Consider the following 24,195-nt stretch of genomic DNA (forward strand, 5'->3'; position numbering starts at 1 on the left):
GCTCTTTCCAACACATTCCAATAGCAGGGTTCAGGGATGGTCCAGTTGGAATGCGTCAGCTGGGCAGTGCACAGAGCAAGGCCTCTTAAACCTTGTCTTGTCCCTGTAGATCAAACTGAGGGGCAGCCATTTAACCCTGGAGACACTTCACTGGTCCGCGGTTCAAGGCAAGCAGGTCCAGTCTTTCTTCAGGTTCATCAGATAGCAGGACGGTCCTTCTTCTGATTATTCACAGATCCTGGAATGTTCTAAAGAGAGGTCTATGGAGTCTACTTTTATGGCAAGTGCCAGCCAGTGAGAGGAGGGCAATCCTCTGCCACCCCCTAAATCAGTTCTACCCTACATCCTCTGCTCCCAGTGGCTGACTAGAGAAGCAAAGGAGAGGCAGACCTAGGTGTGAGCTTCATCTGCCAATGACTATGTCAGCATCCTTTGAAGCTCAGGAAGGGGCTGGACACAACCCCAAATGCAAAACATCCCGGCTGAATCTGTAGGGTAACTGATGAGACACAAAAGGCAGACTGGGCACCATCTTATAATAGTACAATAAAAAAATGACAATCAAACTGGAACAGAGATCTAATAACAATGTCGAGAATATAAAGCAGTCATAGGCCAACCCTAATTTTTCAATAGAACATAAATTCAATATGTCATTTGTAATAAATCTGTCCTTGGATAAAATAAAATATACAACATGCACCTGATACTAATATCTGGTGCAGCCTCAGTTTGTCCACTACAGTGCCCAAATTTATAGGTGCACGCCTTTCTAACAGCTAATGATCGGGTGCATACACCGTAATGTGTGGCAGATATGCAGGGCATCCAGCTACTCTCAGCAAAGGAAAGATGTGTGGCATCAGTGCCATCCACATGGCTGAACCTGAGTGTCTGAAACAAACCCACTAAGGTAGAGGTCTTGTGTCCTATAAACATGATCACAAGCGAGCGCTGAAAAGAAACAATACCATTCTGAACTCATATCAGTGGTTAAAGTGGGATAGCCGAAAGTGCATTGCCTTACAGAAAATTATGGTTTCGCTTAATTGTCAAGTAGGTGCTGATACTACTGTTTAGAGTGTATCCTTATCTAAAATTAGATATGGAGATTGCATAGGGAACTTGAATTTTGGAGCCCCTTTTTTCTTGGCCCCTACTTGATGGATCCTTTAAAACTTTGCAGGAAGAAAGGAAGGAGGCTAGGTAGATTAACTCTTTAAAAAAAAAAAAGGAAATTGGGATGATTCGTCAAATGGTGCCAAAGTTATCGGCAAAGGAAAAAATATATTTCCTATGGTAACTGGGGGCTTGAGTAATGCTTCCTCCCTGAGCCCATTTTGCCCAAGGGCCCCACTACCCAGGCCTTTAAATCTGCGGGGATCCCATCCCCTGGGGCCGGCTCAGTGACAGTGTCCCAGGAAGCGCACTCCAAAGACACAGTAGTTTTCCTGCCCTCACTTACGTGGGCAGGGAAACATATGTTTGCTCCTGTCTGGGGGGAGCATTTTTAAAACACTGGCCCAGGCTGCAGGAGTTTTAAGCATGTTCCCATTGGCTAGGAGCAGATTTCTGTTCTATTTACTTGCCCGCACCGCTGCAGGCAGGGAAACAGAACACATATTGAATGTGTCCTTGTGTAATGTAACTGGTGCTCATGTGAAGCGCTCTAATGCCTATGGGTCGAGTTAGCGCTATATAAATCTCCCAAAATATATATATATATATATTTCTCCCGCCCAGAGGAAGTTAGCAGAGAAAACTTCACCCTCCAGGTGGGAACAATGCTGGCTCCCGCACCATCTGGGTAGCTACCTGAAGCCGCGGGGACCCTTAGGCTCCCCCTGCTGTCCCCAACGTGTTTGTTTCTGGGTGACCACCGGGAATCCCACCTGTATTAAATAGAGATCTGGGGAGGTGGGATCCCTGGGGCCTGGGAAGGCTCAGGTAGGGGTGCCAAGCGACCCCCTCCTCTTTTACATAGGATAGGACCTCAAGGGATGGAGTCCCTCCCTGGGCCTATGCTGGCCCTTGAGTGTTTACAGCGAGTAGTATTTCTTCTGAGAAATTTTAAATGGAGTGAACACTTTTCATAGTAGATATTTATAATAATATGTGGTGTATTCCTTAAGAGGTTCGCTCTCTGTAAACAGTGTGGTACAGGGTAAAGTCTCTGAATAGGGTAAACACACGAGGTTTGCCATCTGTGAAGGGTTTGATTACAGGCTAAAGGCTGTTCATAGTAAGGAATTCGTTATATAACAGAGCTTGAGTGTCTAGAGTAAATTGGTTTTCTCTGAACAGTTGTATACAGACTGAACACCATGTGCAGTAGAGGTTACCCATGTATGTGTGGTTGATTGTTAACATGAACTCGGAAACCCATGAGGTGTATGGTATAGGGTTACTGCTGCACATAACAGAAGCTTGCTTCACCTAAGAGGGTTGAATGTGTGATGGCATTAATGGTGCTTTATATTATTGTGAGCTATCTTCTACTTACTTTCATACCTCTGATGCCATAGTCGCTAATAGATTAATGTGTACAAAAGTAGCATTAATGATGCCGTCAGTGATGTCATCAAGGATGTAATTTGTGATGTCATTGTGATGTCATAAACTATTTCACAGAACATGCTGTGAGAGAATTAATATGTGAGGTCATAAGCATTACATGGCAGGGTGCAAGTTATTGTTAGCTCTGTTAACTATAACTGGTGAAGTCCTGTATTTATTTTAGCTCAACGCGTTATGTTGGCATGGACATTTAAGTGAATAGATAGATAGATAGATAGATAGATAGATAGATAGATAGATAGATAGATAGATAGATAGATAGATAGAGAGAGAGAGATAGATAGATAGATAGATAGATAGATAGATAGATAGATAGATAGATAGATAGATAGATAGATAGATTGATTGATTGATTGATAGATAGATAGATAGATAGATAGATAGATAGATAGATAGATAGATAGATAGATAGATAGATAGATAGATAGATAGATAGATAGATTGATTGATTATAGCAAAATATAAAAAAATATATAAACACATTTATAAATGAAAGTACACAATATGATATGTACATATAAAAATTACATTAAGTTATACTTTTATTTATCGTGATTCTTCACAATACCTATGACTTTAGTGTCATAAAATCAAATTGTTCCAGCAGCACTGCGATGAGCAGTACATGAAGCGCGCGCACACGTCAATCCTTATCCTTTTGCACCAGACAGCCCCGTTAAGAGTTTGTTCACAAGGTGTGAGGGACATTGATTGATTTTGTCCTCACTAGGGTTCAGGCAGAAAATTACACCCCAGCAAAGCCTCCGTAAATAGGGTCACGAATCGGATGCTAGGGCTGTTAAGTAAACCAACTTTCCGGAAGGCTGGTGGAGATTTTTAGTAGATGATCTCACTTAAAAATCTTTGTGTACTTACATTTTAAGAAGTGCAAAACAATGCTTGTGAACCTCAAAAGTGAGTATAGATTCCGGAAAAATCTATTTCCATGTGTACACTAAATTCAAGCGCACTATGGGGCATATTATCAAGCCTGGTGATAAAATTATCGCCGCTTTAGCGGCACAAAACTGCCGCTAAAACGGCGATAATGGGCTTCATAATATGCTCTATAGAATTCCAATTGAAGCCCATGTTAAATGTGAAGGACATCTAACCTCAACTTCAATTGGTATTCCACAGAGCATATTTTCAAGCCCATTATCGCCGTTTTAGCGGCAGTTTTCTGCCGCTAAAGCGGTGATAATTTTATCGCCTGGCTTGATAATATGCCCCAAACTGCTTTATGGATTGCGCCCCACAGTTTCAAAGCCTACGTTTCTGAGTACTTTGTGCTTAATTTGTGCCAGTGCTTGACGGTGCTCAACACTGACACTTATTCATTAACACCAATACAACAAAATAGTACTATAATCTAAAGCACAGAAGCAGAGTATTTAACAATTCGATATACAATTAAATTTAAATTGATGATAATAATACTAGCGTGCCGAGGTCATTCCTATATCTTTAGGCCAACTGGGGCCGTATTATGCCTTTTCATTGTTTGCACCGGGTGCACCTATTGAAAAGTGCGCCTGGCGCAAACAATTAAAATGCACCCTATTATGTTGAATGTGCTGCTCCCAGGGCAGCCGTGAACTCGCGCTGCCCTGGGGACAGTGCATCCATGTGGAAAACACAGAGGTGCTGCTTGTAGCATGCAGCACCCGCCTGCACCTTTATAGGGGAATAGAGATCCCCTTGCAGGTGCAGTCAGTGACTGCACCCAGATGCAAGGGGATGTCTCGGGTGTCCATAGGACCCCCTTTACCTCCTACATACAGATGCTCTCAGGGACACACTTGCAGTACGCCACCTAGAAGGTGAGAGCTTCTTTGCCGCTGCACCCGTGCCTGTAATATGGCGTGGGTGCAGAGGCAAGGGAATGTCCTCATTTGCATAGGACACGCCCCTTAAATTGAGGGATCGCCTCCATCTGTAGGCATGTGATGGTTAGCAGGTGGCCCTGATACTGGTATTTGCGAACTGTGGCAGGGCCTGTAGCTGCATTTGCCTTCTAAAGAATATTTTGGGCCATGCCACTTATTTTGTTTTTACAAATTAACCACTGATTATTTCTATAGTCTACGTTCTGAACTTTACATTTTGCATCTTCAATCTGTGGGGCGTGCCCCCCCAGGGGGGGGCGACACAATCTCAGGGGGAGCGCGCACTCCACGCTAAGATTTTACCTTTGTTGGACCTTTACTGTCCCGAGGCCTCCCAAGTCTTCACCCATTTCAAATGGGAATTCTTTATTGGCGAGCTCCGGTAACAGAGGGTTGGAGGGGGGAGGGAGGGGAAATAGATGAGGCACAACTTGCTCTTTTGTCCTGTAAAGAGCTAACAGTTAACCTTCCCAGGAGGGGTTTAATTAGTAGAGCTGAAATACTTGGGCTGCAGTGGGAGGCAGTGTCTCCTCTGCTAAAACCGAAAGCAAACAAACAGACAGTCCTGTTCCTTCGCTTTGGATTTCATATCAGAGGAGACTTCTTGCTTCCCACTGCAGCTTGGATTTTATATCAGAGGAGACTTCTTGCCTCCCACTGCAGCTGAATGACTGTCTGTTCCTTTCTTTCAGTTTTAGGAGAGGAGACATCCTGCCTCCCACAGCAGCTGAAGCATTTCAGCTCTACAAGTTTAACCCCGTCCTGAGAGGGTTAGCTCTTAGCAGAAAGGAGACAAAGTTTATTTTAAATTTACACAGGCAGGCGCCACAACGCCCACAGGGCTTCAAGTTACCAACAGAAAAATGCCAGCCAGCCATGTGTTTTTTTAAACAGCCTGCAAATTGCTGGTCTTGACACCAAATATGCTTATAAATAAATAAGTATATATACATTTGAAATTTGACTTTTCTGTCTTGGTTCCATGTTATTATCAGTCATGGACAATTCAGGCAGCTATAGAACACAATGAAATGTGCTACTATTTATATTTGCTGTTCAATGTATGCACAGACAAGTGCTGACAATACAGCTTTAGGTGACTGTTTATTTTTTGTACTGCATGGGAAATCAAAATAATGAGCTGGCAACCCTAATCATAAAACTGAAAGTTTGTTGCAAGAGCAGCACATTTATTTCCTCCACCCTGATCCCTGGTTAATGCCATAATAGCAATAGTTTAACATATCTGAAACCCTCTGCTGCCGACAATAACCTGCTGAGTTACTTCAAGTGTCTGGGAATGCACCATGCATTCAGACAACTCAGTCCTCATTCTCGCCCTTCACTTCCATGCTCACCCTGCACTCACAGCGATCACAATATACTCACACTGATCACCATGCACTCACACTGATCACTCCTCACCCTGAACTCAGTAATCACTCTGCACTCACAATGCACTTGTGCTGTTCACCCTGTACCTCACCCTGCATTCACACAAGCACACTACTCACCCTGCACTCATGCAACACTTCACTCACATGTCCCCCTTACTGCTAAATGTGCAAACTCACTCAAATAAGCCCACCCCTAACCATACATTCATTTGTCCCACTCTGCACTTACAGCCACACCCAAATTCATATGGTCACCTCACTCACCCTGCACTCGCGCCTCTTACCCTACTCTCACACTGTTGCAAGGCTCACCCTGCACTCACAAGGGTACTCATGCCACCCACAAAGCGCAGAGGTTTAATGTGCCTGCTACAAAAAACGTGTTCCATCCAGATCAAAGAACTGAGTGTGCGTAAACTATGAGCAGCGCTATAAAAAAATGTACTGTTTGCCAGAAAGGTGCTATAGCGAGATGGGGTGCATTGTTGGTGAGCGGTAGTGAGGAAATTCATGGAGAAGGAGGAAATGAGGGAGGGGCGCCAAAACAGACCGTTGCACTGTGTGCGACCAGTGCTAGGGCCAGCCCTGGATGGGAGTGTTAGTCCCCCCCCCCTCCCCCGAAGTTTGGGTCTAGTTGCGCCCCTGTAAACAAGTATGGGCATGTCGTGCCCAATCAAGGTTTTTGTCCTAAATTACAAAAGGACAAATTTACATGCACTGCAATCCAGCCTTTCAGGGGGTTCCTTGATAGAGGCAGCTCTGTTTTTGCCCTGATGGCCTGGAATAATTCCTAAACAGATTCTTGTAAATACTGTTTTGTTTCATTTCTTTTTAATGTGATTGATGTGAGAGAGTCTATTACTATTTGCAGAGAAATGTTTTTGCTTCATGCAACAACCATAAAAAAGTTTATTTTACATCATAACAGGTCCTCACATATGAGAAATTGGAGGATATCCCAGATATTATTTGTTGGAAAATTAGTGGGCTGCTGCTTTGTTACAACAGTGAAAACACACATCACTATCTCTGAATATTAGATGCAAACACTTTTAGAATTTCGACCATAGCGCCTGTGCACAGTTAGTAGCCTGGCTAAAGAGGGTATGGCAGAGCTGAAAGTGAATCATTTAATCTCAAAGCTGTTCTGAACAGGGGCCCCCAAAATAATACCGGCCCAGGGTACCCCAACTCCTTAACATGTCCCTGCCACCACAAAGTCTGGCAGACGATATTGCTCTGAAGTAAAATAGGCAACATCATTAATTTAATGTCAGTTCTATTTTTTTTAAACATAAGCCCGACGTGTCCTAAACCCCCACTGCTTCAGGCAAGCAACTTATCGTACCACAACGGAATTCTCAATGAGGTGTTCTTTCAGCGCCCTCTCTGTGGACTTTCACCTTTCTCTTCAGATCTAAAACTGGTTGGCGGGCAATTATCCCATTATAATGCTGTCTAAAACATTTGTGAATGGTTTCTAGAGAAGATTTGTTTCTCGTGTACCAACTCTGAGCTAGGGAGTGCTCGAAAAATCTGATAACACGGTTTCCCTTACAGTCACTATTTTGGCTGAAAATATCTGCAGAGTATTCAGCTTTGAGAGAAACTGCTTTCAAAACTCTCTTCCCTTTCAGCTCGTCCTATTTATGTGAGATTGGGATCTCAGCACTTGCGGTATTAAAGACTAAGTACCGTTCGAGACTGGATATGGAGCACAACGTGAGGATGGCAGTAGCAAAAATCCATCCAGAGATTGACAGTCTATGTGGATAAAAACCGGCACGCCCGTCACATTTATATTGGTGGTGTTATTATTAATCTATGTCCTGTATAAAACAAAGCATCCTAGTAAAAAGAATTTGCGCACATTTTATCTTGGAAAATTGTGTTTTGAGCTGTGTAATAAGCCTCTGTCATTCCTCCACACCCATTCACAAACCTGCAGTTTACTAAACACAATTATTGTGTTGAACATTATTTGCCGGATATGGCCCGTGATATGCGCGTGGCAGTCGATTATGTAGTGTACCAGATTCCAGAAATTTCTGTCAGGTGGGGGGGGGGGGGGGGGCAACATCTAAAAAAATTCAACTGGGGGGGGCTCAACCTACAAAAGTTTGAAGACCTCTGCCCTAAGCAGTCTGCAGAATCACTGTTCCTTTCATAGGACAGCCGACCTTATTCACCATGCACACCTTTAACACTGCACGTAGGTCAGGGTAAATGCATGTGGTATTTACAGACCGCAAAGCTTTATGAAAGTTGGGGGAAAAAGTCACATATCTCTGTAACTACAGCTCCTGGCATTTGTATTCCTGCAACGGTCTGTCACTTCATAATCTGCAGCATCGCAGGGATCATTTTCGGCCAGACACTTACACTTGCTCCATGTAATTTTCTCTGCTGTAATTGCATTGATTTTTCCGTACAATGCTTTGCTATAAAAGCAAAATGAAAGGTCGGTTAGGAAGAAAAAATCAGGTTATTGTGGTTTAGTGTGAAAACGTGTAATAAATCATGATAATCTTCAGGGCTCCTCTGTGCGAGAATGTATTTTTTCATCGATTTAATCATTTGGGAATCAAACTCCACAGATGTTGCATTCACAGTGCTCAACTTTCTGAATGCTTATCCGACCTTAATAATGGCCCCCTTGTTAGCTATCAATGGCTACATTCTAGTGATCGAGCGCGCTGGAGCGTGCCCCTGCGGCTGGCTCGCCTGGCCTTCCGGTCCTGGCATTTGTGCTACATTGTAGCAGGCGTATTTCGGGTACATAGTGGAATTGTGTAATGATGTCTGCTGGGGATTTGCCCTTAACCACTTTGAATGTTAGAGGCATATTTATCAAAGAGTTGCGTCACTCTTGCGCCAGGCAACCCTTACATTTGATTTATCAAGCCACGCAAGGTCACTTTGCGTGGTCCTGAGTGACCTGATAAATCAGGAGTAACGCAGCGCAGCGCAAATCCCTGCATTGCGTTACTCTGCCCCAGGGAGCCATTCCATGGGTGGAGAGTGGGTGGTCCCGTGCATGCACCCATGGATTTTGGTGCATTCCCAGAATTACCATTAGTGGTAGACCTGGGAGTGCATCAAAAGGCTAAGCCTGCCCAGGTGAGGCATAAAGAGGACAAATATCTCTATTTCTCCTCGCTACTTATTCTTTCTATGTGTGCTGCAGAACGCAGCACACATAGAAAGAATAAATTGCCTTACAGAATTGTTTTTGTGCAGGAAGGTGTCCCTTCCTGCCTCAAAATAATCCTCCTAATAACGCAAACTGGTGCAAGGGGGCCCGCATTGACACTAGGCAGCACATTGTGCGCCAGCGCAAGGAAATGACAGGAATGCACATTATATTGTTAAATGCGGTGCTCTTTTGCCCTTCCTCTATTACTCAGTGCAGCAAGGTGACTTGTTGCGCTGCGTGATAATTTGATAATTAGTTTGTGAGCTACAGGCATGACCTAAGACACGTTCATTTTCTTTTAAAACAGAGAAATAGCATTGGCTTACAGAGGCCTGAGGATCCTATAGATGTCTGGTTATTGCTTTATTTTACAACCTAACAAGCGGTTAGGGACTTCACTTTCCTTAATTCCGCAGGGACCAGTGCTGAATTTAAAAATAATAGGTGCCAGAGCCCAGAGTTTAGCTCAGAAGGGTGTGACCAGCACTATCAACTGTTGGGGGTGCTGAATACCAAAGATACCTAGTCTTGATTGCACCTCATGCCTATTTCATCCACCGACACTCCCTCCCTCTTTACCTCCTACTTCCAGGTTCTTTTTCATCCCTGCTTTCTTTCTTTGTCGTGTGTTTTCTGACTTTCTCTTTCTCCTTCTTTCCTTCCACCCCCTTTTGTGTTTTTCTCTCTGTTGCTCTGAATCAAAGTAAGGAAAAATAAGTGTGGTTCCCCAAAAATGAGTGAAGGTGGGCCCCACCTGCAACCACTTGCTCAAATTAAGCACTGACTAGGGCCCATGATATTTTTTCCGGTCTACTGTAGTAAGTCTGTGACCAGATGCAAGCAGAGGAGAAGCTAAAGGATATGACACTGGGCCCTCGTTTATCGTTAGATAGACTGACTCACATAAGGCTCGTACTGATGCGGCGATCTTTTGTCACCGACAGATGTGCACACGTGTGGTATAAATTTAAATCCTTCACAAGTATGCAACTTTCCGTGTACTGGCAACCAAGTACCCCACTGTAGCACTTGATTCTCTCAGGGTAGCAAAGAAGAGCAGTACAAGGATTACTCATGCGGGCAGTGTGGGCTAGTACCCCAGCTCGCTGGCATGCAACAAGCAAAACTCAATAAATCATTATCCAGTCAGTGCTTTTTCTTAGAAAAAGGAAACGTACTCGGTTACTCACACTCTACTGAATACTACACATTAATTTACAAGTACCTACAAGTAAGCAGATGGAAATATCTATGATGACACACTCCTAACAGTACACACCCCTAGTGAGCTCTAAACCCTAAGACCACAGTGGCCCGCCTCCCCACCTATACTAAAACAATACAGTGGGGTGTAGTTATCTAGTGGCAGGCCTATTGTCTCTATCAAGGTGTCACTGCCTTTAAAGCAGACACAAGTCAAACAAAACTAATGCAATCACTTTCGATGGTGCCATGTTATAAATATAGAGCATTTCTTTGTCAATGTATCCATTGTCAGTAATGCCTTCCAAATTCATTTTAATGTGAATATGAGTCTTTTTGTTTTACTTTAACATGCAGCAAGTGCAGTCTAAGAAGCAACCAACAGGGGTTGCCACACACCAGAACCTATGAGCAAAAGCCATAGCTCACAGAACACTGGAAACAAACAAGATATCTGTCATAGGGTCGTCCATGTGACTTCCTGGAACACTTAGGGTGCCACCTCCCAGCCTTGAGGAGTGCATTCAGCCCTCTTGAGGGACACACCACTACTCCGGGTTCAACGAAATTCGTTTTCTTTATTTAAATGTGTACTTACCTCCGTTCATCCATATTCCGGTGTTTACATTTCCCCACCCTGCCCCTCCCCCGCCCCGCCTCACCGCCCCCACGAACTCCCTCCACGGACCGCTACTGCTTCTGAGGTAAGCCTTTGACTTCGAGATGTTTTTTTTTACAGTGGCCTCAAGCTGCATTTGCAATTTCTTTTATTTTTTATCAAGCCCCATGCCCATACACACACAACCAGCGCGTCATTTGCATGGGCTATAGGCGGAACCTCAGGGCCAAAGCAGGAGCAGGATCCTTCCGGGCTCCCACCTGCTGGTATCAGCGTGACAGCAGCATGGTGCAGTGTTCCACCTGTCTGCAGGTGTGAGGCTTGGTTTGGGGTGCACCAACCTCCCAGACAAACTAACGTGGTGCGGGTGAAGCACCCCACAATTATTTCAGAGTCCAGGAACTGGGGTCCCCCAAGAACCCATCCTTAATAGGAGCATGGTAACACACATGCTTCTTTGCATCGGCTCCCGGGTAGTTGAGGTCGCCAAGAGAAGTTTCAGTAGTTGGAGAAGGCATTACACATGACTCCTCATGACCCTCTTCTGTGTTTGTTGGTCCCTGTTGGGATAAGTGCCCCATGTACAATTTTCGAATGAAGAAGTTGGGACACCAGGTGCACCTGATCCCAGCCGGTATCATCAGGGGACCAGGCTACCTCCTCGATTTTCATTTTTCCTGTGTCGTTTTGCTACTAGTGACAACATCTAGCCACCATAAGTATTTTCTTCAGGCCTCCTGGCTTCTAAATGTTCCGTCTATTATGGAGCTAGATTTTTGACACAGCTCTGCCTCTGATGGGGGAGAGTGCAGAGACTGCCCTCATGGTCCTTAGCTCAGTAAACTAGACCTGTCCTGTGTTTGGGCTCCTAGCAGCTGCCTTCACCCAGAGGTTTTTACAGCAGCCACTCCGCAGCTCAAGAGCAAAGTACACTCTCTGCAGCATTCGTTAAGCCTCATGACATTGGTTGTATTGCATTAACTCCGTCACTGGCCCCTTCCTGATGAAGGACACCTATCCCCAGGACCAGTTCACAGAAGATCCAGGAGAACCCTCCAGGGCCCCCCTAGAAGCTCCATCCCTTTACTGTCTCTCAAGAGGTTCAAGGAGGCCAACAACCATAGCTCTTGAGAAACACTCCTAGTGTCTGGGTGCCAGTGGGAGTCCCAAGGTTCTTAAGTCTATCCTTGCAGTGGAGTCAAGTGACTTCTTCTTCCAGGTGGAAATCCCTTTGGTGCATTTGTTCCCAGGTTTGGGCTGTTCCCTACAGTCTCTACTGTATGCAGGTGTTTTTGAGAGGGATAGAAAGTTCTAGATGCTAGGCTCTTCTGCTGAATCCTAGCGTAACACATCATCACTTCACCCCTGCCCCAATCCTCCTGCACATAATTCTAGGACAATCCAAATTGGTGACTTGAAGAGGTATGCTGAAATATCTTATTTAAGAGGACCCTGATCTGCCCCCATCTGATACCACTAGTTGATCCTTTCCCTCCCAAATCTTAAAGGAAAGTCCCTTCAGTGAGTGGTTCGAGAGCTCTGGATGTCCTCTTTTGTTTGTTTGGGAGTGAGCCATCTTAGGCCAGGTGCAGTGCGAAGAGTAAATTAGCAGATGCATTATCTGTCCTCACCCCTTCCTTTTCCGGGACCAAGCGCTGTCAAATGGCTCTATTTTGTGGGGATGCCTTTGATCATCCTGCTGGCCAGCAGAGTAATTAAGTTTGCTTAGTAAGGGAGACAAAGTATGAGCTGAGCCAGACAATTACAGCAAAATCCTCAAGTACCATAGGGAGTATAATTAACGGTAGAGTGACTTTAGTTCTGCACTCAGGGTGCATTTTTACCCTAGGATTGATACATAACCTGTATCTTTATGCCTTACTAGGTCAACAGTGTACTTAGGCACAGATTTCACCCATAATGTATAGTTCAGTGAAGTATCCACTCTTAACCGTTAAGCACTACAGACCTACACTATGATTGGCCACTCACAATATAAGGCATACACCAAGTCAGCACAAATTCTTGAAGGATCCCTTCTGTGACAGGCTATTTGTGTGCAGATACTGGTCTGAGCTAGACAGTAGTCTCACAAGCTAAATCCACACATGTGCACATGTGTGTGCCCACTTGTTGGATAACCAGCCCAGAGCCTATTACCCTAGCTGTGACATTGGCGGTGAGCACTCTGAATCAATTAGCAAAGAATCTTTAGGGGCTGAGACTTCATTAGTGAGACTCACTGACAGTAAAAGTCCAACACCAGGTAGTCTAGGAGAAAAATATACGGAAGAATTTAATGGGAGGAACCCATTTGCTACATGAGAATTCTCAGGTATTTGGTTGTCCTCCTAGAGAACTTGATTGTTTCTAAGTTTTGCATACCATGAACTAACTTTCTTATAATGCTATATCCAAATCAGGGCAATGTATCTCTTTCCATGCTGTATGAGACCACAGCCATGTGGGCATGTGGCCAGATTTGGTGCCCTACGCAACTTAAATGTTTTGCTCATATTTAAGTTTACCCAGTGTAAATATAAATTCAGTGAGTTTCACTAAACATTTCCACAACAGCATCTCATTTGTGATGCAATAATTCGGCAGCTCTGCTATTTTTTCCAGAATGCATCTTATTTGTTTTAGGTACAATGCTGTTGGCCTTTACATACTTGGAAAAGTCTTGGCTAACTATTATCTGACTACTTTGAGCCCACTTCACATGCTCTGGCTTTCTCTCAAAGTATGGAGAGACCCCACCACCTGCTGAGTGAGTAAATGAGTTCTTCAGTAACCGAATCAGTATCAAGATTGCCATGACCAGCAGGTTGAGTGCGTGCTGAGTGCATTCTCCCTATCAAGTAGCGTGTACAGACATGGGTCTATGGAGGTGGAATAACTGACTGGTATCGCCTGGCAAGCAGAAGGGCGGTCTGACTGGTAGGCCTGGCAGAGCCTTACTACCAGCACAGCTGATGTAAGTGACTGACTGGTCCACTGTAAATATAGAATTGTTAAAGCCTTGTTTAGCCATGTGAAATGTTACTGACAGAATGAGTGAGTCAAGAGAGAACTGGATGCTGCAGCTGCACCCTGCAGTGTGCACCCCTGGGAAAGGCCCTCTGCCCCAGCGCCATGCACTACATTGAAATATGGCTCTGCCCTGCATCTTGTAAGAGCCACAACCTTGTAAAATCTGATAGAGTAGGAGAGCTTGCACATATGCATTTGATGCCTTTGAGGAGCCATGGAACGGTGACACATGAGGCTGTGGCCTGATGACTGGCATGGATTGCAGAGTGCTTAATTTGAGCCGGTGCTTTCTGGTGCTCCGCATCAGCACCTTATTGTCAGCACCGGGTTTATGACAGTCTGCCACATGGTGGCGCTGTTCTTCTAATTTCAGTATAAACACAACAACAGCGGTTTAGTTGTTCAATTTACATTAAATATGACTAATACTGCCTCCCAAGCCATTCTTCTGGCTTTGGGGGCCTCGCATAGTCTGACTTGTCACACTTGTAGGAGTGTGAAGGTTAGTAGCTGTGTATGTACTGTCATTGGCAGCGCTTGCATTGGTTATGTGAGGTGCAAGCTGCAGTGGCCTCCCAACGAGAGCCCCGGCACAGAATGTTAGACTGTCACTCGGGGTAACCATTCCCAATTACTGCCTCCACCTGTAGCTTGACCAGCTGGAGGTTCTGACCCCATTCTGCTATGCAGAGGAACAAGGCAGAAGATAAGGGAAATATTTGAAAAGACTAAAGAACATAGGGTTGGGGGTCACCTGATGGACGTGGAGTGCACACAAGCATATTGCAGTGTTCTGATGCCCGCCAGGAATCACGGTGTCCACCAGGTACTCACTTGCAGAGAAGAAGCGACACCCTAACTTTCCTAGCACCAGGAATTCTTGACCTGTGGTGAATATCACTTGGAAAGCGAGCAGGGGTTGAGTTGGGGATTTTGTCTAAAGTCTCTTGAGTGTGTTGGTCTTTGTTGTGAGCCGTGTTGGTTTTTTTCAGCTCGAGTATAGCCCTAATACATGTAAAAGAAGGACTCTAAAATTGTAACGCTTGAATGTTGAAAACTTTAAAAGTGTGAAATTCTTCTGGAAATGAAGGAAAGAGGGGATCCTCTCAAAGTCATTTTAATATTGTATTGCGTTAGGGGTAAAGGGCTTATATTCTGGCTTTGATTAGTATGTTCACTCCCTGACACAGCCTGTAGGACTGACGTTTTATTTATGGATCTCTCATGTTGTTAAGCATATGGGTGGGGGCTCCACAGCACCTCCAGCGCAGGCGACACAAAGTTAATTTAGGGGCTTATTTGATGTGTGTGACCTGTGACCTTCCTTTAGTGTGTGCCCATGTAGGTTGTGAGGTCCTAAGGGTGTTTTAGGTATTTCCAGATGTTACTTCTACATATTAGTTAATTTCTGTGTTATATCTAGTAATGTGTGTAATAAAGCACTCTTTTTAAAATAAAAGTGCAGGCTGGACAGCAAATCATTAAGGGATGTTTCTATTCTTGAGGATTCTGGGTCAAATTTATCAAGGTTTTGCCCTGCCCTTAGGCCACGGATGACCACGGTGGCTGACGCAAACCCTATAATGAGATTTACCAAGCCACGTGGCCCTGCAGTGCCTGGTAAATCTGGAGTAACCCAAGGCAGACAAATTACTGCCTCGTGTTACTCTGGCCTGCGAAAGGGTTCCATGGGAGGAGTGTGGGTGTTACTATGCATTCAGCCACGAGTTTCAGTGCATTCCTAGATCTACCAGGAGTGGTAGACGTGGGAATGCTTCTAAATGCTAAGCCTTCCCAGAGGAGGTGTAACGAGGAGAAATATGTTTATTTCTACTCATTGTTTCCACATTCTGCAGCACACATCAAAAGAGGAAAAAGACCCTGGGGATTATTTTTGTGCCGGACGGTGTCCCTTCCTGCACATAAACAATCCTGCCTGCAACTCAGGCCCCTTTGCACCATGATGCAAGGGGGCCTGTGTTGGTGGTATGCAGCACATAGTGCACCAACACAAAAAGAGGACAGGAATGTCCCATATAATGTTAAATATGACGCATTCCTGCCCGCTCCCTGTCATGCATCGCAGTGCAGCAAGGTTTCCCGCTGTGCTCCGTGCGTGACATCTTGATAAATCTTCCCCTCAGTATCTCTAGCCCAAAGCGTTTCTTGTGGATAATCACTGAACTGCTCTGCCTGGAGAGTGATATGAGATACTTCAGCCCCAGAACACCAGTGGAAAACACCCTAGTTACTTTTGGGGACCAGAAGCCCCTGAGTACCCTGGGGGCCTGTGACCCAGATTTAACCCAGTTACTTCACAGGTTTCAGGGAATCCAAGACTTGGCACCTCTAGAGAATGCCTTGAATGAATTTTATGCCTTTCATAGAGCTTGTTTAACAACATCTACTAACAGTTTACAAAGTTCAGTCGTAGCTTTCCAGAACAACAAGATTATCTTGAGACAAGTTCAGGTACTGCGATTCTCCTCTGGACGAAGGCAAAAACAAGAATTCAATAAGCAAGCATTTGGCAAGAGACACCCACATGAAGCAAGGTCAACCAGAGAGACACCCACATGAAGCAAGGTCCACCAGAGAGACACCCACATGAAGCAAGGGCAATGGGAAGAAACATTTCAGATTCGGGGTCTCTCAATTCATTCGCGAGAGAACATGAAATATTGAGGGAGTATAATGGCCTTGTTGGCGAGGGAGCAGTTCAGATTTCTGTAACGGCATCCATGTTGGGTGAGTATGTGGTGTTCAACAATAACCCACCGATGAAGTATGAGTACATGCAAAATCACATGTCTTAAAATGAACTGAATCAAGGAGTAAACGAAGAAAGACTAAATACAAAAATTATAACTCACTCACTATAAAATAATAATATTAGAACCCTTATCCCATCTGTGACGACTGGCCCCAAAACCATTCAGCTCCTGCTCATGACCTGTATAATGTCAGTAGTAAAGGTCTTTGTGTACCTGACATTAACATGTCTCATGCTTCCACCTTTCGAGTGGGCGGCTTTTGTGTGTGTGAGTCTTGGTTCAATAGTTCATGGATCTGGCAAGGGCATTAATGGTACTGTGATGACATTTGAGTAATTAGGTCAAATATTGGTTTATATTGGACTGGCTGCCAGCTTCAGCCAGATGTAGGATGACCCACTAATGAGATTCACCAAGGGTGATATGGAAGAGCAGTATGCTGGTGTGGTACTGGACTGTTATGGCAGGGTCTTCTTGTAATGTTGATTGAGAGTTAAATATACACCACATTATTATTGAGATGTAGGTAGTTATTAGTAATGCAAATCATGGCCACAGAAGGCCTGAAGGCAGCACGTCATTGCAGATACCCGTGCCTTACCCAAAGCTTGATGAGTGTCAGTCACGCGGTTCAAATGTCAGCCTAGCAGACACTCACCATGTCAGGATCAGGCAGCCAGGCACTTCACATGCACTAGTTTGTAGGCACCTGACAGCCTGAATCAAGGTTTGCCAGGCTGAAGATCTTATAAGTGTGATGGCAGTGGGTTCACAGGCACAGCAAAGCAGGGGTGGTTCATCCATAATAGCATGGGGGCGTTCCTGACTACCTCACCGCTTCATACACAGTCAAACTTTTCCCTTGCATGCTTTCCTCTCACCTGTTTATGGGCGTGTCAAGATGGAGTTCTCTCTCTTGGCATCACAGCAGTTCAGTGGGACGACCTCAAGCTGTTAACTGAACTGTGCATGTCAGACTGCCCGGTGTTTTCAATGTGGCCAGCCTAACATGCACAGTTCAGGCTTCTGCAATCAACTGAAAGGCAGCTAAGAAGCAGAGGAACAGCCCCGTAAGTGTCCGATGGAGCGCTGTGTTTGCCTGCTCCAGCCAATCCTGGCCCTGCTCTTTTGATGTTTAGCATTGCAATCAGCATGAGAGCAGTAACCAGCTTGAGGCAGGTAGAACTTCGGGTATGTTTGCAGTCTAACGTTTGCTGCAGAAGATCATCAAGAAAGCTATCTTTATTTTTAAAGAGTTGAATGTAATTTTTTATGAGCCCTACGACTTTCAATAGGCAGCAGCCGCCACTGCAGCAAAGCCCTCAGAGTTCCTCCTCTTTATGCCGAGGGAGACCGACAAAATCAGCACTGAGTGCTTCAACTTTAAGCCATGTAGAGCCCAGGGCTGCCTACTGCCTCTCATTGACACCGTGACACAAAGGCAGTCACAGGAACAGCAAGTCTCACTGACCCCCCCTCCCCTCTCTGTGATGAGTTAGGAAAGTTCCTTCTCTCATTGGCTGATTTATTACAAGGTCAGCCACTGAGAGGAGGCGGCGTCTCTAACATTCCTAAAGTATCCAGCAACTGATGAGGCCTGTGTGCTTCTCCCTTTCACCACCCGCTGGACCTGCTGTCACCACCACAGACCAGCAAGTGCTTATTCAATGTATAGGGCGTGTGCGGTATGTATGGATGTATGAGTGTTTGCACGTGTGAAGATGGCCTCACCAGTTTTAACTGTAGCTCCCTTGTGTGCTCCCTAAAAATCCCTTCCAAAGGCACTAAGGATGCAAATACATTAATTCAAACGTTAACCCCTTCAGCGCTGGGCGAATTCCGCCGCGGTGCTGAAGGGTTCGAGCGCGGGCGGGACCATGACGGAACGGTTCCGTCATGAGCACAGCTCAACCGTGGCTCATGACGGAACCGTTCCGCATATGACACAAATGAGCCCCTTTTTCCTTCTGTTCCTGTAATTGCCTTTGTGATCTCTCAGGCCAGGAGTCGCAGAGGCAGTGTCATGGGTCACAAGGAGCAAGCCAGGGGTTGCGGCTGCGACCCTTGTTGACCCTTAACTGACATCCATGCTATTCATACACACATGCCGGAGTTCAGAATGAGATTGACCGATAAAGATGCCTTTAAATAATGTTTTTATCTGGTAGGATTTGCTGCACTTCAAAGCCAGAGGTCGAATGTCAGGCGATATCTTCTGGGGAATGGATGTTTATTCTTTTAATCATCTCTGGCATTGGTTCCACTGCACAAGGCTTGAAGGAACCTCTTAAGCATGGGCGTAATTTGGGGGTTGCCAGGGGTTGCAGTTGCGAATCCTGGCTGGACCCTTCTCATCCATGGCACTGCTTTTGCCCCCCTATCCTCAGAGGTTAGTAAGGTCAGTGGCAAAACGACTGAGTCAGCTTGCTATTATGGGCATGGGTGCGCCACCCTTATTTTCTACCCATGTAGTATTATACTAATAGCGCATAATAGTTTATTATTCACTATTAGTTTAATTTAAAAAAAAATAGAGCACCAAGAGCTAGAACGAGATTTCCAGATGCAAATAATGTAAGTAAAAAAACATTTTAAATGTATGCTGTATGCCTGTTTGTGGGTGAAAGTGGGTTAGTATGCAAGAAAGTGTGTGTTTGTGAGCATGTGCCTGTGTGTGAGCCTGTGTGAGTGAGTGAGTGAGTGAGTGAGTGAGTGAGTGAGTGAGTGAGTGAGTGAGTGAGTTAGTGAGTGAGTGGGAATCAGTGACAGTGTGTGAGTGAGAATCAGTGACAGTGAGTGAGAGTCAGTGACAGGTAGTGAGTGAGAATGGTTGTCAATGAGTATGAGTGAGTCAGTGAGTAAAATCAAGTGCAAGATAGTGAATGAGTGCCAGTAAGTGAGAATGAATGAGGGAGTGTGAATGAGTGTAAGTGAGTTTGAGAAGCTGGCCTGGTATATGATGTCAACTTATGTAAGTGGGCACCCAGCACCAGTCCAGACAACCCTTATGGTGATTTAAGAGGTCTTAGACAACCTTCGAAAGCTCTCTAAGTGGTAGCTGTGGGGAGCAGCCTTCTACTACTTAGTCCAGAAGGAGTATAAAGCAGCTTGTTTTACCAGAATGCAATCCTATAGTATAGATTAAGTGAAAAAGAACCACACCAAGGGGCAGATTTATGTTTCCTGGCGCATCCCTGCAAATCAGCAGGGATGCGCCAGGAAAGATGCGTCACGCAAGTTTACCCTTGCGCCACCACAGATGCACCACATTTACAATGCAGCGCATCGTGGCGCAAGGATAAACAGATGCGTGACGCATCTGATGGCGTAAGGGCGGCGCATTCCTGGAGTCGTGTCGCAAGCACGACGCAACTCCAGCAATGTTTAAGGGCTGCCCATACCTAACATGCTGCGTCATGCCTTACGCCTGCTTCAAGCAGGCGCAAGGTTTTGACGCAGCAGCGTCGGAAAAGTGACTGAGTGAAATCTTGTAGATTTCACTGCGTCACTTTTCCGAGGCTTTTTCCGATGGAACGCCCACCCTGCATACATTAAACCTGACGCAGGTTTAATGTGGCGCAGGGCTTTAAACCGTGACGCATCTCCATAGATGCTTCACGATGTAAATAGGGCGCAACGTGGGTCAGGGTTACCGCGGCGTAAAAGTGGCGCAAGTCTAACATAAATCTGCCCCCAAGTATGTATAAAAATATGTATTTATTATATATACTCTCTAGTACGTTCAAATATCTCCTACACGGAGATAAGCACAATGCACACAATACTTTAGCAAAGGAACACAGTAAATAGCGCAGAATACACAGTGGGCGCCAGGGGGGACCAAACCATATACTAAGAAAGTGGTGTAAGAACCACGGCTCAAGTCAGGACGATGTCAAGAGTACCCACAGAACCACGCAAGGTAAGTAGATAGAGACCCCATGAAGAGCGTGAGCAGTGTGGGAACATGACCGCGTACTCAGTACAAGTCTACGTGTATGTCGTGGTTAGATTTTTAAAGATTAAGGGGCATATCAGCAACACCCGGCGATAATTATCGCTCAGCGCTCTTAGCGTGAGGATAATTATCGCCGGGTAACGTGGATTTTTATCACTGAGATAGCTATTAGCAATGCTTATCTCCTCAGCGATAAAAATCCTCACGCTAACTGCCTAACGTGAGATTATCGCTGGAAACTCAGCGATAATCTCACGCAATGTGGCGTTAGCTTGCTGATAGGGACTCACAAACGTGGCCATGATATCCACCCTCCATAGGATATCATGGCTAAGTCAGTCCTGAAGCAGGCGTAAGGAAAGTAGCGATAACAGGGGTTATCGCTACTTTTCCTGACGCTATGCTTCATAGCGTGGGGCTTGATGATAGGAGAAAAGTCGCTTAGCGACATTTCTCCTGTCATGTCAGGTCAGGAACGCCCACTTTGCATCTCATTAGAGATGCAAATCTGGGCGTAAAGAATTCCCACGCTAAAGCAAGGTTTCACGCGTTAGCGTGGCCTTGATAATTAGGCGATAAAATTATCGCCGGTTTTCTGCCGAAAACGGCCGCAAAAGCGGCGATAATTTTTTATCGCCATCTTGTAAATATGCCCCTAAGGCCTCTTCCCAGTGGACCCTGAAGAAACCCTGTGGAAGACAGAAGGTTGGAGAGCCACCCCAACCATTACTTACACCAGGGAATCCGGGTGCATACGTGTGAAGTGATGTCAGAAACTGCAGTCGAACCCAATGGAGGACTTCAGGAAAGTGCCGCGGTTGTAGAAGGAGAAAGTGTCCGGTGGAATCCGAAGGTGGAATCTAGATGAGAAGTACCTGCAGAGTCTATGTCACTCAGAAGTGACCAGGAGAATTGGAAGAGGAATGCCCACCGATGTCAGGTTTTGCAAGATGGGTGATGATGGCCTTAACTCTGCAGCTGTGAGGACCAGGCGTTGCTGAGGAGGACTAGGAGCCATGTACGAGCTGTCCGATGAAGGATGTTGAGTGCTTAGGGGTTGTTGTCTGGCGGGAGCACCAAAAAGCCTCGGCAAATGCAACAAACGCAGTAAGTGAGGAAGGAGCAACGTCGGGACCAGCAAGGTCCAGGGACTCACCAAAATCAGGGGAGTCAGGGCAGTCCCCGAGCAATCATTCAATCAATCAATCAATCAGGGAATTGTAAGTGCCCTATTCACCCAAGAGGGTCTCAAGGTGCTGAAGGGTGGTCAGCAGTTCTGCTCATCCGAAGAGCCAGGTCTTGATGGCCTTCCTGAAAATATCCAGGGAGGGGGCGCGTCTGAAGTCGATCGGGAGCTCGTTCAAGGTCTTGGACGTGATGTAAGAGAAGGCTCTTCCCCCTGCTTTGGCTCTGTGGCTGCGTTGGGTCACGGCGAGGAAGAGGTTGGCAGATCGGAGGTCTCTTTTGGGTACGTGGAGGGTGATTCTGTTATTGAGGTATTAGGGCCCGGTGTTGTGTAGGCAGATGTAGGTGTAGATGAGTACCTTGAAAGTGACTCTCTTCTCAATGGGGAGCCAGTAGAACTTTCATAGGTGTTGGCTGGTGTGCTCGTGTCGAGGGATACCAAGGACAAGTCTGGCGGCGGTGTTCTGTATTTTCTGCAGCCTGCGGAGTAGGGACTTGTTGATGCCGGCATAGAGGGCGTTTCCGTAGTCCAGGCTGCTGGTGATGAGGGCATGGATGACTGTCTTCCTTGACTCAGAGGGTATCCATTTGAAAGTCTTACAGAGGATGCAGATGGTGTTGAAGCGGCTGGAGGCGACAGAGTTGACCTGTCAGTTCATGGAGTGGGAGGAATCGAGTACGATGCTGAGGTTTCTGGTGCTATCCATGAAGGTGGGGGGCTGCCACGGGCGGTGAGCCACCAGGTGTTGTTCCATGCTGAAGGGGTGGTTCCGAGGACGAGGGCTTCTGTCTTCTCAGAGTTGAGTTTTAGGCGGCTGTTGCTCAACAAGGCTGCAACGTCCTGCATTCCATCCTGGAAGTTAAGCCTGGTGGTGGTGGGGTCCTTGGTGAGGGAGAGCATGACCTGGGTGTCGTCGGCGTAGGATAGTATGTTGAGGTTGTGCTGTCAGACAATAGTGGCGAGGGGGGCCATGTAGATGTTGAAGAGGGTAGGTATGAGCGACGATCCTTGGGGGACTTCGCAGTTTACTTCTGTGGGTTCGGAGAGGAAGGGAGGCAGTCTAATCCTTTGGCTTCTTCCAGTGAGGAGTGTGCAGTGGGAGACGGTGTTGAATGCTGCTGAGAGGGCGAGTAGAATCAAGGTTGCGGTGTGACATTGGTCAATGACGGTGCAGATGTCGTCTGTGGCAGTGAGTAGGGCGGTCTTGGTGCTGTGGAGGCTGCGGAATCCAGATTGAGAGGGGTTGAGGATGGCGTTGTCTTTGATGAACTTGGTCAGCTCTGCGTTGACGGTCTTCTCAGGGACTTTTGCCGCGAAGGGGAGGAGCAAGATGGGCTGGCAGTTTTTGAGGTCCGTAGGGTCTGCTGAGGGCTTCTTGAGCAGGGGCCTGACTTCTGCGCATTTCCAGTCATCGGGGAAAACGCCATTCTTGAAGTTGGTGTTGAAGGTGTATCATAGTTCTAGTGCAATGGTGGTGGCAGCTCTTTTGCAGATGTGGGGTGGGCAGGGGTCTGTGGGGACCCCTGAGTGGATGCCTTTTATGGTCGAGGTGGTCTCTTACGTCGTGATCGGTGTCCAGGAGATGGTGGGCTGGCTGGCTGGTGATGCCAGAGGGCGCGATGGCTGCGGAATCAGGCGTGTGGTTGTTAAAGTTGTCGAGAGGTTTTTAGTCTTCATGTGGAAGTAGGATCCGAGCTTGTCGCAGAGGTTCTGGGAGGGGGTGATGTCCGACACTAGGCTGTGGGCATTGGTGAATTCTAGGATGACGCTGAAGAGTTCCTTCGAGTTACTGGAGTTGGCGAGGATTTTGTTTTGAGTGAAGGTTCTTTTGGTGGTCCTGATGTGTTGGTGGTATTTCATCATGGCGTCCTTGTAGGTGGTGTGCTTTTCAGGTGTCTTGCTGTTCTCCAGTTTTTTTCCAGGCATCTGCAGGTGTGCCTGGCTTCTTGGAGGTCAGTGGTGAACCATGCAGCTTTTTTGGGGCGCTGTCTGTCGGCGTTGCATAGCAGGGCGAACTTGTCTGCGCAGTGGAGTTCCCTGGCTGCAAGGTTTGGCATCGGTTGGAGTTGAGCTGGTCTTCGGTGACTCTGTTCCATTTCCTTCATGGGGGGCGCGTAGCAGGTCTGGGTGGCTTAGGTTTGTTGACGAGGAAATGTACACAATGGTTGTCGGTCCATAGGGGTTGCGTGGTGTGGCTGAAGTGTACGCTATTTCCTCCTGCGAAGATGGGGTCAAGGGTGTGTCCAGCCTTGTGGGTCGGTGTGGTGACGGGTTGCTTCAGTCCGATGTTGGCGAGATTGTCACAGAGGGTGGTGGAGTTGGGGTTGCTGGGGTTGTTGAGGTGGAAGTTTAGGTGTCTGAGT

The sequence above is a fragment of the Triturus cristatus genome, chromosome 3_1 (genome assembly GCF_964204655.1).
Source record: "Triturus cristatus chromosome 3_1, aTriCri1.1, whole genome shotgun sequence".
Classification (NCBI taxonomy): domain Eukaryota; kingdom Metazoa; phylum Chordata; class Amphibia; order Caudata; family Salamandridae; genus Triturus; species Triturus cristatus.